Consider the following 14,489-nt stretch of genomic DNA (forward strand, 5'->3'; position numbering starts at 1 on the left):
AGTGATGCAACCAGTCAGGATGCTCTCGATGGTGCAGCTGTAGAACCTTTTGAGGATCTGAGGACCATTGCCAAATCTTTTCAGTCTCCTGAGGGGGAATAGGTTTTGTCATGCCCTCTTTTGCTTGTAAGCAGGAATCAGGAGGATAGAATTATGGTCAGATTTGCCAAATGGAGGGCGAGGGAGAGCTTTGTACGCGTCTCTGTGTGTGGAGTAAAAGTGGTCTAGATTTTTTCCCTCTGGTTGCACATGTTACATGCTGATAGAAATTAGGTAAAACTGATTTAAGTTTCCCTGTATTAAAGTCCCGGCCACTAGGAGCATCGCCTCTGTGATGAGTGTTTTCCTGTTTGCTTATGGCGGTATACAGCTCATTGAGTGGGGTTTTAGTGCCAGCATCAGTCTGTTGTGGTATGTAGACAGCTACGAAAAAATAGGTAGATGGTGTGGTCTACAGCTTATCATGAGATACTCTACATCAGGCGAGCAAAACCTTGAGACTTCTTTAGATATCGTGCACCAGCTCTTGTTTACATAAATGCATAGGCCCTCGCCCCGTGTCTTACCAGAGGCTGCAGTTCTGTCCTGCCGATAGAGTGTTCTTAATGTTGTCGTTCAGCCACGACTCGGTGAAACATAAGATATTACAATTTTTAATGTCCGTTGGTAGGATAAACATGCTTTCAGTTCGTCCCATTTATTTTCCAGCGATTGAACGTTAGCTAGCAGGACGGAAGGCATGGACAGATTAGCCACTCGTAGCCTGATCCTCACAAGGCACCCTGATCTCTTTCCGCAAAATCTGTGTTTCCTTCTCCAGCGAATCACGGGGATCTGGGCCTGGTCGGGGGACTGTGTTATATCCCTCCCGTCTGACTCATTGAAGAAGAACTCTTCGTCCAGTTTGAGGTGAACAATCTCAGTTCTGATGTCCAGAAGCTCTTTTCGGTCGTAAGAGACGGTAGCAGCAACATTATGAACAAAACAAGTTACGAACAACGCGAAAAAACTAACAAAATAGCATGGTTGGTCAAGATCCGGTAAAACAGCAGCCTTCCCCTGCGGCGCCATCACCCATAGTCATTGTATCATTTCAAATCCAAAAGTGCTGAAGTTCAGAGCCAAAATAACAAAAAATGTCTCGCTGTCCCAATACTTTTGGAGCTCACTGTAATCATAGATTCCATCCATTCTTTGCCATTACCTGTCACATTAATTATAACAGCCACTGGTCCAGCTCTCTCTCTCTCGGACAGACTCGCTGCTGTGGTGTTGGTGTCATGATGACAGAATCTTCTAGTGGGAGGGAATGCTGGGGCAGGAACTGTATTTTCTGTGATGGGGACAACTCCAATCCCGATACAATAAATCAATACAGTAATGAACAGCAAACTACATATTAGATCCACCACAGTAGCCATACTCCTACCCCCACACAGCATCACCCCCTTAAACAAGAGACTGCCGTCTTGTTCCGTTGCTTGGCAGACATCTGTATCTGGGGGGTTTATCTGCCAGGCAGATGTTGCTGGCATCAGATTATGAGTGTGTTGATGACTTTGGTCAACATCATTCTATACATATGTTGATGTACCTCCATAACAAAAGGCCCAGCAGAACCTACAACAGGCTTACATGAACACACAAAAAAAAGTTCAGAAATTACCTGTAACTTTATTAAGAAGTATTAAGGGAAATTAACTAGGCTTACCACTCCATCTTATAGGCTTACCACTCCATCTTGTAGGCTTACCACTCCATCTTGTAGGCTTACCACTCCATCTTGTAGGCTTACCACTCCATCTTATAGGCTTACCACTCCATCTTATAGGCTTACCACTCCATCTTGTAGGCTTACCACTCCATCTTGTAGGCTTACCACTCCATCTTGTAGGCTTACCACTCCATCTTGTAGGCTTACCACTCCATCTTGTAGGCTTACCACTCCATCTTGTAGGCTTACCACTCCATCTTATAGGCTTACCACTCCATCTTATAGGCTTACCACTCCATCTTATAGGCGTACCACTCCATCTTGTTTCCATTTCTAACCCTTATCTGATCCCACATTTGTAACGACTGGGCAGACACCTGTCCTGAGTCACTGGGGAGGAGTGGGAAATGAATGTTTTGTAAGATTACAGACCAAAAGGCAAATGGAAAAGGAGCAAGTGATTAATTAGTGAAATAACAGTAGTCTAGCTGTAGTTATGGGGCATTACAGTGTGAATCAAACAAACTGAGCCCTTCTTCCTCCAAGTTCAGCTTTGATCTCCCGCACATGAAGGTACAATTCTGTCATCATCTACCAGGCTGTAGGCCAGTCAGTATAACGTCGCTGTGATGACTACACCTAGCGGAAACCTACCTTGCACCTATATTCTGATAAGCTCTGCTTTCGACTCCTCCCCCCTTTTCTGTACAGGACTGCAGGACAGGCAGTCACCAGAGACTGTACACATGACTCACACATGTGGTCGAGGCGAGCGAGGGAGCAGAGACAGTGGATCAGAGAAGTTGTGAACAGGTGAGGCTGCTGTACTTTTTTACCTTTCGTTTTATCTGTAGTATTAAACTTCACTACACTCTTTTCTTCTCTAACATGTATCGGACATGTATTATAATAAGAAATAATTGCTCTTGTGTAGGCTAAACCATTATCCTGACCTGTGTGTTTGCAGAATCAGTCTAATAAACGTGTGGCTAGAGTTATGTGCGTCTACATGCAGATGGGCAGTAGGCACTAGCTTAAAGCACAACAAATAAAGTGATTCAGTTTACTGCAGATAATCAGATATTGTCAATCAGGATCTGTAGTGTTATCTCCTCATCTGTGGTGAAATATTATCCTAGAAGGAACTGGGAGGAAAATAAAGGGAGAAATACTGGTACGCTCCAGCTCTCAATCCCTGGTCTAGTTGGCTGATATTTTAGTAAAGGGAACAGGAGAAATTGAAAAATTAAAGATGACATTTTTGGGGGGTAATTAGTTATGTGTATAATGACATTCATTTAACCTTTTACTGCAGCGGGCTAAGTCATGGTCACACAGAGTGTTTCTTGATGGTCTTAAACAAAAATACTTTGAAACTAAAGTGTACACCTCACACACATGGTTATGGGTTTAAAACAAAGAAGACACTTGTACCATGTCAGATATAGAGATGTATTTAGCCTCATCATTCAGCCTCAGCTCTCCACCCAGTGTGTCAGCACCTGCTGCCTTTGCCTGTTCTACTCTGGGCCGACATTCATAAAACATCTCGGAGTTGGAATGCTGATCTAGCATCTGTCCATATAATCTAAAAAGGCAAATCTGATCCTAGATCAACACTCCTACTCTGAGAGGCTTTGTGTATCCGGGCCATGGTCTGAGGAGTGAGGTACGGTCGGGTGTGGAGAAGAGGGGCCCCTTCCAAAGCCACAAAACAATAATGTATCTTTGATATTTTATTCTCTCTGGGGGGGTTTTCAGACTCGCACTCTTGAGTGAAATTAGCGCCTTGTTTCGTCCTGACATGGGACTTATTAGTGATTCCCCATTCCCCATTACACCTGGCTTCGGCTTACAGTATGATTCCTGACAGATGTTCAGCTACATTGTAAAGACATACTTGAAGATCAGAATGTAATGTGACTGAAGAACCCTGGGTCAAATAATGTGAGTGAAGAACCCTGGGTCAAATAATGTGAGTGAAGAACCCTGGGTCAAATAATGTGAGTGAAGAACCCTGGGTCAAATAATGTGAGTGAAGAACCCTGGGTCAAATAATGCGATTGAAGAACCCTGGGTCAAATAATGTGATTAATGTTGTCTGATTCACAGTTGAGGAGTAGTCTCTCTTTGTGTATTTCAAATGTATTTCTAATCAAAATACGGAAAGTGTAATCTTAACTCTTTGATAAAGTGATCTTCAGGAAATCCATTTAATTATCAGCAAAGTCACAAACCACCCACCCTCTGACGATCTGAGCTGATGCTAATGTTCGGGGAAATGCCTGATTGCATCTGAAATTTATCTCACTAATAACAGGAAACCATTTCAACTTGCGGTAGCACACAGAAATGTATCCTGTTCTTTCCTGTTATTCCCTCCGGTACTTCCCTCCGGTACTTCCCTCCGGTACTTCCCTCCTGTTCTTCTCTCCTGTTCTTCTCTCCTGTTCTTCTCTCCTGTTCTTCTCTCCTGTTCTTCTCTCCTGTTCTTCTCTCCAGTTCTTCTCTCCAGTTCTTCTCTCCAGTTCTTCTCTCCAGTTCTTCTCTCCTGTTCTCTCCATTTCTTCTCTCCTGTTCTCTCCAGTTCTTCTCTTGTTCTTTCCCATTCTTCTCTCCTGTTCTTCTCTCCTGCTCCAATTTCACTTCGGTACCGCTCAGTCATGAGCTCTGCCCATGCTCTGCCTAGCATGTTTGATTCCCTTCATCACTGTTCTTTTCATTCTGTTGTATGTATTTAGGTTACCCCACCACTAATATGCAGAGATGTTGAAATGAGTCGACCAAGAAATAGGTTGCAGCCTGTGTAATTGATGACAAGACAGCACATGAGCACATGCTGCAGCACCAGAGATGTTTTGGTTTCTATCCAGGCTATTGTTAATAAACAAAAGGAGTCTAAGTTTGCTACAGTGCTAAAGTTATCTATCAACTGTAAAATGTGAGCGCAACAGAGCTCACAAGAAATGATCAGTCTATAATTTTAATGGTAGGTTTATTTGAACAGTGAGAGACAGAATAGCAACAAAAAAATCCAGAAAAACGCATGTCAAAAATGTTATAAATTGATTTGCATTTTAATGAGGGAAATAAGTATTTGACCCCTCTGCAAAACATGACTTAGTACTTGGTGGCAAAACCCTTGTTGGCAATCCCAGAGGTCAGACGTTTCTTGTAGTTGGCCACCAGGTTTGCACACATCTCAGGAGGGATTTTGTCCCACTCCTCTTTGCAGATCTTTTCCAAGTCATTAAGGTTTCGAGGCTGACGTTTGGCAACTCGAACCTTCAGCTCCCTCCACAGATGTTCTATGGGATTAAGGTCTGGAGACTGGCTAGGCCACTCCATGACCTTAATGTGCTTCTTCTTGAGCCACTCCTTTGTTGCCTTGGCCGTGTGTTTTGGGTCATTGTCATGCTGGAATACCCATCCACGACCCATTTTCAATGCCCCCAAAGCATAATGTTTCCACCTCCATGTTTGACGGTAGGGAGGGTGTTCTTGGGGTCATAGGCAGCATTCCTCCTCCTCCAAACACAGCGAGTTGAGTTAATGCCAAAGAGCTCCATTTTGGTCTCATCTGACCACAACACTTTCACCCAGTTGTTCTCTGAATCATTCAGATGTTCATTGGCAAACTTCAGACAGGCATGTATATGTGATTTCTTGAGCAGGGGGACCTTGCGGGCGCTGCAGGATTTCAGTCCTTCACGGCGTAGTGTGTTACCAATTGTTTTCTTGGTGACTATGGTCCCAGCTGCCTTGAGATCATTGACAAGATCCTCCCGTGTAGTTCTGGGCTGATTCCTCACCGTTCTCATGATCATTGCAACTCCACGAGGTGAGATCTTGCATGGAGCCCCAGGCCGAGGGAGATTGACAGTTCTTTTGTGTTTCTTCCATTTGCGAATAATCGCACCAAATGTTGTCACCTTCTCACCAAGCTGTTTGGCGATGGTCTTGTAGCCCATTCCAGCCTTGTGTAGGTCTACAATCTTGTCCCTGACATCCTTGGAGAGCTCTTTGGTCTTGGCCATGGTGGAGAGTTTGGAATCTGATTGATTGATTGCTTGCTTCTGTGGACAGGTGTCTTTTATACAGGTAACAAACTGAGATTAGGAGCACTCCCTTTAAGAGTGTGCTCCTAATCTCAGCTCGTTACCTGTATAAAAGGGGTCAAATACTTATTTCCCTCATTAAAATGCAAATCAATTTATGATATTTTTGACATGCGTTTTTCTGGATTTTTTTGTTGTTATTCTGTCTCTCACTGTTCAAATAAACCTACCATTAAAATTATAGACTGATCATTTCTTTGTCAGTGGGCAAACGTACAAAATCAGCAGGGGATCAAATACTTTTTTCCCTTACTGTAGGTACACTACATGGCCAAAAGTATGTGGACACCTGCTAGTCAAACATATAATTCCAAAATCATGGGCATTAACATGGAGTTGGTCCCCCCTTTGCTGTTATATAGCCTCCACTCTTCTGGGAAGGCTTTCCACCAGATGTTGGAACATTGCTGTGGGGATTTGCTTTTATTCAGCAACAAGAGCATTAGTGAGGTCGGGCACTGATGTTGGGCGATTAGGCCTGGCTCGTAGTCGGCGTTCCACTTCATCTCAAAAGTGGCCGATGGGGTTGAGGTCAGGGCTCTGTGCAGGCCAGTCAAGTTCTTCCACACCAATATCTCAACAAACCATTTCTGTATAGACCTCACTTTGTACACGGTGGTACTGTCATGCTGAAACAGGAAAGGGCCTGTTGCCACAAAGTTTAAAGCACAGAATCGTGTAGAATGTAGCGTTAAGATTTCCTTTCACTGGAACTAGGGGGCTTAGCCAGAACCATGAAAAACAGCCCAAGACCATTATTCCTCCTCCACCAAACGTTACAGTTGGCACAATGCATTGGGGCAGGTAGCATTCTCCTGGCATGCACCAAACCCATATTCGTCTGTCGGACTGCCAGATGGTGAAGCGTGATTCATCACTCCAGAGAACACGTTTCCACTGCTCAAGAGTCCAATGGTGGCGAGCTTTACACCCCTCCAGCCGGCGCTTGGCATTGCGCATGGTGATCTTAGGCTTGTGTGCGGCTACTCGGCCATGGAAACCCATTTCATGAAGCTCCTGACGAACAGTTCTTGTGTTGACGTTGCTTCCAGAGGCAGTTTGGAATTCGGTAGTGAGTGTTGCAACCGAGAACAGATGATTTTTACACACTATGCGCTTCAGCACTCTGCAGCCCCGATCTGTTAGCTTGTGTGGCTTACCACACCACTGCTGAGCCGTTATTGCTCCTAGACGTTTCCACTTCAAAATAACAGCACTTACAGTTGACCCGGGCAGCTCTAGTAGGGCAGAAATTTGACAAACTGACATTGAAAGTCACTGAGGTCTTCAGTAAGGCCATTCTACAGCCAATGTTTGTCTATGGAGATTGCATGGCCGTGTGCTCGGTTTTATACGGTGTGGCTGAAATAATCAAATTTGAAAGGGTGTCCACATACTTTTGGCATTTGTGTTGGTCCTTGTTCAATAGCCTACAATGTTGTTGAAATCTTCAAGATTTTTATGATAGCCTACTTCAAACGTTATTGTGCATTAAGGCCATCTAGCCCCCCCATCTCCTAGCACACTTCTCGTTTTTTTTTTCCTATGAGTGATGAGAGATTTTTTTTGTGCGGAGTGGGGGTACGGATGTTGATCGCTGGAGCACAAAGGAGTGGGATTTCCAACCTAATCAACCTAATCATCTGTTAAAGAGGAGAAATGTGTGTTTTAAAAGTTTGAATTGGGTGCGCCAAAACCTTTTGTTGTATCTCCCGATAATATATTATCTTTCTGATCATACATGTAGTGATTAAAAGTTACAAGTACAATGTGATATTGTTTACTAATTACAACGTGAAGGTAGATCTTCAGAAATGGGTATGACTACCTTGTATTTCCTCATTTATTGAAGAGAGAATTGACTGGCTAATGTAGCGCGTTCAAGCGCATAGTTGATGAATGGTACGGATTGCGGGGTAGTAGCTAACCCTTGGGATATACATGTTCACATCCCCAAAGTATAGTTAATGCATTAAGCTTAAATTCAACAGGTTTAGGTTTAAGGTTTAGTACAGTTATTGAGATTTGTGCTGGTATATATATTCAACTATGTTTATGATCTGAAGATGTTTAGATTGTAATTCATTTCTTTTGAACGTTAAATTATCAGCGTGTGAATTGCCTTGTTTTCATTGGTCAAATGCATTATGGGTAGGTGTGTAAGAACTTTTGTATTCTCATTGTTTGAGAGATAGACAAGGTAAAGTGGGCATGCTGCCAGGTACAGGATGGAAGCCTTCGTTTTCCTTCGCCTTTATTTATCATCCTGTTTATTTGTTTATATTATGATCTTCACGTTTGGTCAGAAAAGTAAAGAACTACTGTTACCTCCTCACTGTAAAATCGGACCGCAACGTCAACTTCACAAGACCAAACTCAGATCACATCTGACAAAATGTATTTCATCTGTATAATTGCAATGAATTATGGCTCTAAAAATTACTACAACGAGTACAGTTTCATGCACACAATAATACAATTATTGTGAATAGTCAGATTTAATATAATAGTTTGATTTAAACGTTGACATGCTTTGCAAGAAGAACGATTTCCCTAATCCTGTTTACATGGACACATCTGAAATCGGGCTACCTGATGGGACTTTGATAAATGCAGAAAATCTTCAATCAAAATATACGGTCTACTGTACCACAGCGATCGTGTTATTTTGGTGAAGCCTACTTGATTCTGATTTCGGAGAAATATATATAAAGTTTGTATGAGAACTATTTCTAAAATGAACACTCTTAAGGTTTTTCCAAAATCACTTGACTCTTGCAAAATAAGGAAGCTTGCGCTGCTCATGCTAGCCCATGCGCAGATGTACTGCCAACGATTGCTCTGAAAACCAGGTGTTTTAATCGGCCTGTGCTCACTTCAATTATGACCTTACACCAATTAAGAAAAGAAGAGTAAGGTGTTTACATGACTACTGCCATAATCAGTTTAATATATCGAATTGTTGGTGTAGATGTATGAGATCGTATGAATCATTCTGTCTGTGGTAGTTGTGTTCTTGATGGGGCAGGTTAGCTCTAAGGTTCTCTACCTGGATACTGTACTGTTTGGTCTTGCCCTGAGGTGAGCACTTTGAAGACTTCAGGTGTCCTGGCGTGTTGGTTTAAAGATTTATTTATGTGATATTTTACCTGCAGCGGCTTAGTTAGCGTGCATGGAGACACTGAATCTAATACAGTTTGGGTGAATGAAAGGACACACACACACACACACTCACTTATACATACACTGTAGAGGGTAGCTGCTATGTACTGTAAGCAGGGGCGAAAATCTGATATCAACTTTGGAGGGGACAATTACATGAAATTTTCTCAAGAGCAATTCCTGCTGTAACACAGCCTACATTGTAATATGGTAAATGTATATTGAGGAACCAAAGAAATAAGGTGTTTGCCGTACTCCTAACTACCGGTACCCAAAACTACACAACTAATCACAACAGCAATACCATTGCCTTTAACAAATCTTAGTTCAGTCACCAGTTTAAGTTGAGAGTGGGGATATCCATGGCATTTTCCAATTATGTTCCTATTTTACAAGTCAAAAAAATTGAGAACCTTTCATAATGTTGCCAAACAAAGACTCAACAAACTTACCTGAGACTCCCTGTCTCTGCCAGTCTGTCCCTGCATATCTGTCCCCAACTCTGCTGTCTGTGTGCCATCTGTTGCCTGCTCTGCCTAATGACATCATTGTGAAACATTTCCATTAGAATTTCATTTCTTTCTTATGAACATTTTATCAACTAGTCTGAGATATTAGGCTACTAGGGTTCTTACTATGCGTTTTGGTGTATTGAAAAATACTCTGATGTCCGTCTTTTATTTTTCTGCCATTTTTCTACCTGGCTGGCTGGCTGGCTACACACACAGTGTGTAGGTTATTTACAGTAGGAGATGGGCTTCTATCATCTTCAATCATTCTATTTGGGCTTCGATCTAAAAGGTAGCTAGCAAATGTGAAACGGATTAAAATGACAAGAGTTGACAGCTGTATGAGTTCACCATTTACACAACATATGCTGCAACCTTTTGTAATTTTAATAGTTTGTTTCATATTGGCTGGCTTCCAACAATAGCTGAATTTGCAAAGCTAGCGAGCACCAATTCCGTTCCAGTGGTGTTTGCTATAATCTTTGCTACCTGGGTTAAATAAAGGTGAAATAAAATAAATAAATAAAAGTTAACTTGCGACAATTTAGCTTTTGCAACGAGACCATTAAATATATTTAAGACAATGGTAGAAGAGAGTGTAGTTCTGTTCAGTTTGGATTTCAGTTTATCGCTAACCTTATCACAGGGACTTTGAAGCACTAACTTACATCATCTGCATGCTGATTCCATCTTTGACGACGCCACATAAATGGAATAGGTACTAGCTAGCTTAATAGTTAATATTTGCGCGCTAGCTCTGCATATTCAGCTAGTGTGTGTGCGCGATTGACTGGATTAACCTCACGTCAGTTACGTGCATTGAGTGCCTTTCAGACAGTAGATACAAACCCTCTGTTACCTTGCCAGCTAAGGAACTGGCAGTGGATCAAACCATTGTGAGGCAAAGGGTGGGGGGGGGTTGCAATCTTTTGAAACGTAAAAACGCGCTATTAAGTGTCTATAATCAGGACAATTGCTTTCATTGCGTATTATTAATATTATTTAAATTACATAGTTATGTTTCAGTGATATATTGCGGGGGACAAATCATATTTTTCCCAGGATGGGGGGGGGTCGTGTCCCCCCGTCCCCCCCGGGATTTCCGCCCCTGACTGTAAGTATGGCTGTCTCATTCTGTCTGCATCATTGAAGATCTGGTTCAGTTAGACTACTGCAGAGATCTGCACAGAAAGATATTTCAGATTATTCTGGATTTAAACCCGGACATGTCATTTCATTTCTTGAATGAAAATCCTTTCAGATATCAACGCCCTAACCCTAACCCCCTAACTATCTAACCCTAACCCCTAACCCCCTAACCCTAACCCAACCCCCTAACCCTAACCCCCTAACTATCTAACCCTAACCCCTAACCCTAACCCCCTAACTATCTAACCCTAACCCCTAACCCTAACCCCCTAACTATCTAACCCTAACCCCTAACCCAAACCCCTAACTATCTAACCCTAACTCCTAACTATCTAACCCTAACCCCTAACCCAAACCCCTAACCCAAACCCCTAACCATCTTACCCTAACCCCCTAACCCTAACCCCCTAACCCAAACCCAAACCCCTAATTATCTAACCCTAACCCCCTAACCCAAACCCCTACCCCTAACCCCCTAACTATCTAACCCTAACCCAAACCCCTAACCCTACCCCCCTAACTATCTAACCCTATCCCCCTAACCCAAACCCATAACTATCTAACCCTAACCATCTAACCCTAACCCCCTAACTATCTAACCCTAACCCCCTAACTATCTAACCCTAACCCCCTAACTATCTAACCCTAACCCTAACCCCCTAACTATCTAACCCTAACCCCCTAACTATCTAACCCTAGTCCCCTAACCCTGACCCCCTAACTATCTAACCCTAACCCCCTAACCCTGACCCCCTAACCCCCTAACTATCTAACCCTGACCCCCTAACCCCTAACCCTACCCCCTAACTATCTAACCCTAACCCCCTAACCCTACCCCTAACTATCTAACCCTAACCCAAACCCCTAACCATCTAACCCTAACCCTAACCCCCTAACTATCTAACCCTAACCCCCTAACCCAAACCCCTAACTATCTAACCCTAACCCCCAACTATCTAACCCTAACCCCCAACTATCTAACCCTAACCCCCTAACCATCTAACCCCAACCCTCTAACCATCTAACCCCCTAACCCCTAACCATAACCCCTAACCCCCTAACTATCTAACCCTAACCATCTAACCCTAACCCCCTAACCCCCTAACTATCTAACCCCCTAACCCTGACTATCTAACCCCCTAACTATCTAACCCTAACCCAAACCCCTAACTATCTAACCCTAACCATCTAACCCTAACCCCCTAACCCTGACCCCCTAACCCTGACCCCCTAACCATCTAACCCTAACCCCCTAACCCAAACTCCTAACCCTAACACCCTAACCATCTAACCCTAACCATCTAACCCTAACCCCCTAACCCAAACCCCTAACCCTAACCCCTAACCCTAACCCCCTAACTATCTAACCCTAACCCAAACCCCTAACCCTAACCCCATAACTATCTAACCCTAACCCCCTAACTATCTAACCCTAATGCCCTAAGCCAAACCCCTAACTATCTAACCCTAACCCCCTAACCCCCTAACCCTGACCCCCTAACCCTGACCCCCTAACCATCTAATCCTGACCCCCTAACTATCTAACCCCCTAACTATCTAACCCTGACCCCCTAACCCTGACCCCCTAACCATCTAACCCTAACCCCCTAACCCTGACCCCCTAACCCCCGATGCCCTAACTCTGACCCCCTAACTATCTAACCCTAACCCCCTAACCCTAACTATCTAACCCTAACCCCCTGACCCCCTAACCCCCTAACTATCCTACCCTAACCCCCTGACCCCCTAACCCTGACCCCCTAACTAGCTAACCCTAACCCCCTAACTATCTAACCCTAACCCCCTGACCCCCTAACTATCCTACCCTAACCCCCTGACCCCCTAACCCTGACCCCCTAACTAGCTAACCCTAACCCCCTAACTATCTAACCCTAACCCCCTGACCCCCTAACTATCCTACCCTAACCCCCTGACCCCCTAACCCTGACCCCCTAACTAGCTAACCCTAACCCCCTAACTATCTAACCGTAACCCCCTAACCCTGACCCCCTGACCCCCTAACCCTAATGAAAGCACAATAGAATGTGGCATCCAGAGAGTACATGAAGATTTTGTGTCCTTTGACAGGGATGAGGCTACTGTATATCAGAAGTTCTCAGAGGATTATAAAGGGATTGAAGTGGGTTTTGAATCATTACATATAATATACAGTACCAGTCAATAGTTTGGACACACCTACTCATTCCAGGGTTTTTCTTTATTTTTATTATTTTCTACACTGTAGAATAATAGTGAAGACATCAAAACTAAGAAATAACACTTATAGAATTATGTAGTAACCACAAAAGTGTTAAACAAAGAATGCCAAGAGTGTGCAAAGCTGTCATCAAGGCAAAGGGTGGCTACTTTGAAGAATATCAAATCAAAATATATTTTAACACTTTTTTTTGGTTACTACTTTAGGTGGTCTCCTTCCCATCCATACTGAATCAAAAGGCCTATTTGATCAGGTGGAATCTAGACGAAATAGCGGACAGTTTTTACTTACAGTACAAAGAGTCGAAGTGCAGCAAGTACAAAAAGATTAACAATGACATACAATGTGTAGGCTACTAGTTTATTCAAAGGGCTCACAGAAGTATATTTGGGTGAGTGATGGATAGGAGCACTCAGTGTTAGCGACGGAACGGGGTTGAGATGTCCTAAGGATCATCCAGAGACTAAACATTTTGCTCTCACCAGTTACTCTTTACTTGTTAAAGTTGCATTGACGTTGTTGAATTTGGACCATCTTGTTTGTGGTGGGTTGCCACGCTGAGTCACGTGCCTTTACAAAAAAAAGAGAGAGACACTTCCATGATGATCTAAATGGAAGGTAGCAGCAGCCTGATGTTGTCAAGCTCTGTTATACCTGGCCTTTTACGCCTTTTGTCTGTCAGACATTGCCTCAGCCTGTCCCTCTACCTTTGGTTTGACGGCTGCATACACAATGGATTAGTCTTTGTCATTTATCAAGATCAGGTCAGTTAATAAGAAATAATCCGGATTGACAAAATTAATTCCTATTTTAGACTTTAACCTAAGACCTACTTTCTTTGAATTGTGCCTCATTGAACATTGACTCAGGACAGTGTTATTGAATGGTTGCCTGTAGACTGCTGCTTTTGAAAGGAGAGTATTATGATTTATACATCTCATTCAGTACTGTTCTGAAGCACTATTTGTCCATGAAAATAGTGCTTCAGAACAGCTGGTGTCAATACAAATTAAAATCCCTTTATTCTGTCTACATGATAGATTACGTACTTGTAACAGTGTGGCTTCCGTCCCTCTCCTTACCCCAACCTGGGCTTGAACCAGGGACCCTCTAAACACATGAACCACTGCCTTCCACGAAGCATCGTTAATCTATCGCTCCACAAAAGCCACGGCCATTGCAGAACAATGGAAACAACTACTTCAAGGTCTCAGAGCGAGTGAGTGACGTTACCGATTGAAACGCTACTAGTGCGCACGCTACTAGTGCGCACGCTAACTAGCGAGTCATTTCACACCAGTTACATACACAGTGGGTCTTGCACATACACTGAGTATACCAAACATTAAGAACAACTAATCGCTGTTTATCATCTATGCATAGTCACTTCACCCCTACCTACATTTACAAATTACCACGGCTAAACTGTACCCCCGCACATTGACTCGGTACCGGTACTGTATATAGCCTCTTTATTGTTATTTTAGTGTGTTACTTTTTATTATTTTTTAGTTTATTTGGTAATTATTTTCCTAACTCTTTCTTGAACTGCTCTGTTAGTTAAGGGCTTGTAAGTAAGCGTTTGACAGTAAGGTCTACACCTGTTATATTCGGATGTG

At 43.1% G+C, this 14,489-nt stretch overlaps 1 protein-coding gene across 1 annotated transcript in view; it reads left to right on the forward strand.

Annotated features, from left to right (window-relative positions):
* The first annotated feature begins 2,444 nt into the window (after positions 1–2,444).
* The window catches only part of LOC106566484 (laminin subunit beta-1), an 83,954-nt gene continuing 71,909 nt past the window's right edge, over positions 2,445–14,489 (forward strand). Inside the window, exon 1 of the mRNA XM_045692942.2 lies at positions 2,445–2,527. The gene's annotated coding sequence lies outside the window, so the exon portion shown is untranslated. The remainder of the gene's footprint in view (positions 2,528–14,489) is intronic.

The sequence above is a fragment of the Salmo salar genome, chromosome 13 (genome assembly GCF_965601325.2).
Source record: "Salmo salar chromosome 13, fSalSal1, whole genome shotgun sequence".
Taxonomy (NCBI): Eukaryota; Metazoa; Chordata; class Actinopteri; order Salmoniformes; family Salmonidae; genus Salmo; species Salmo salar.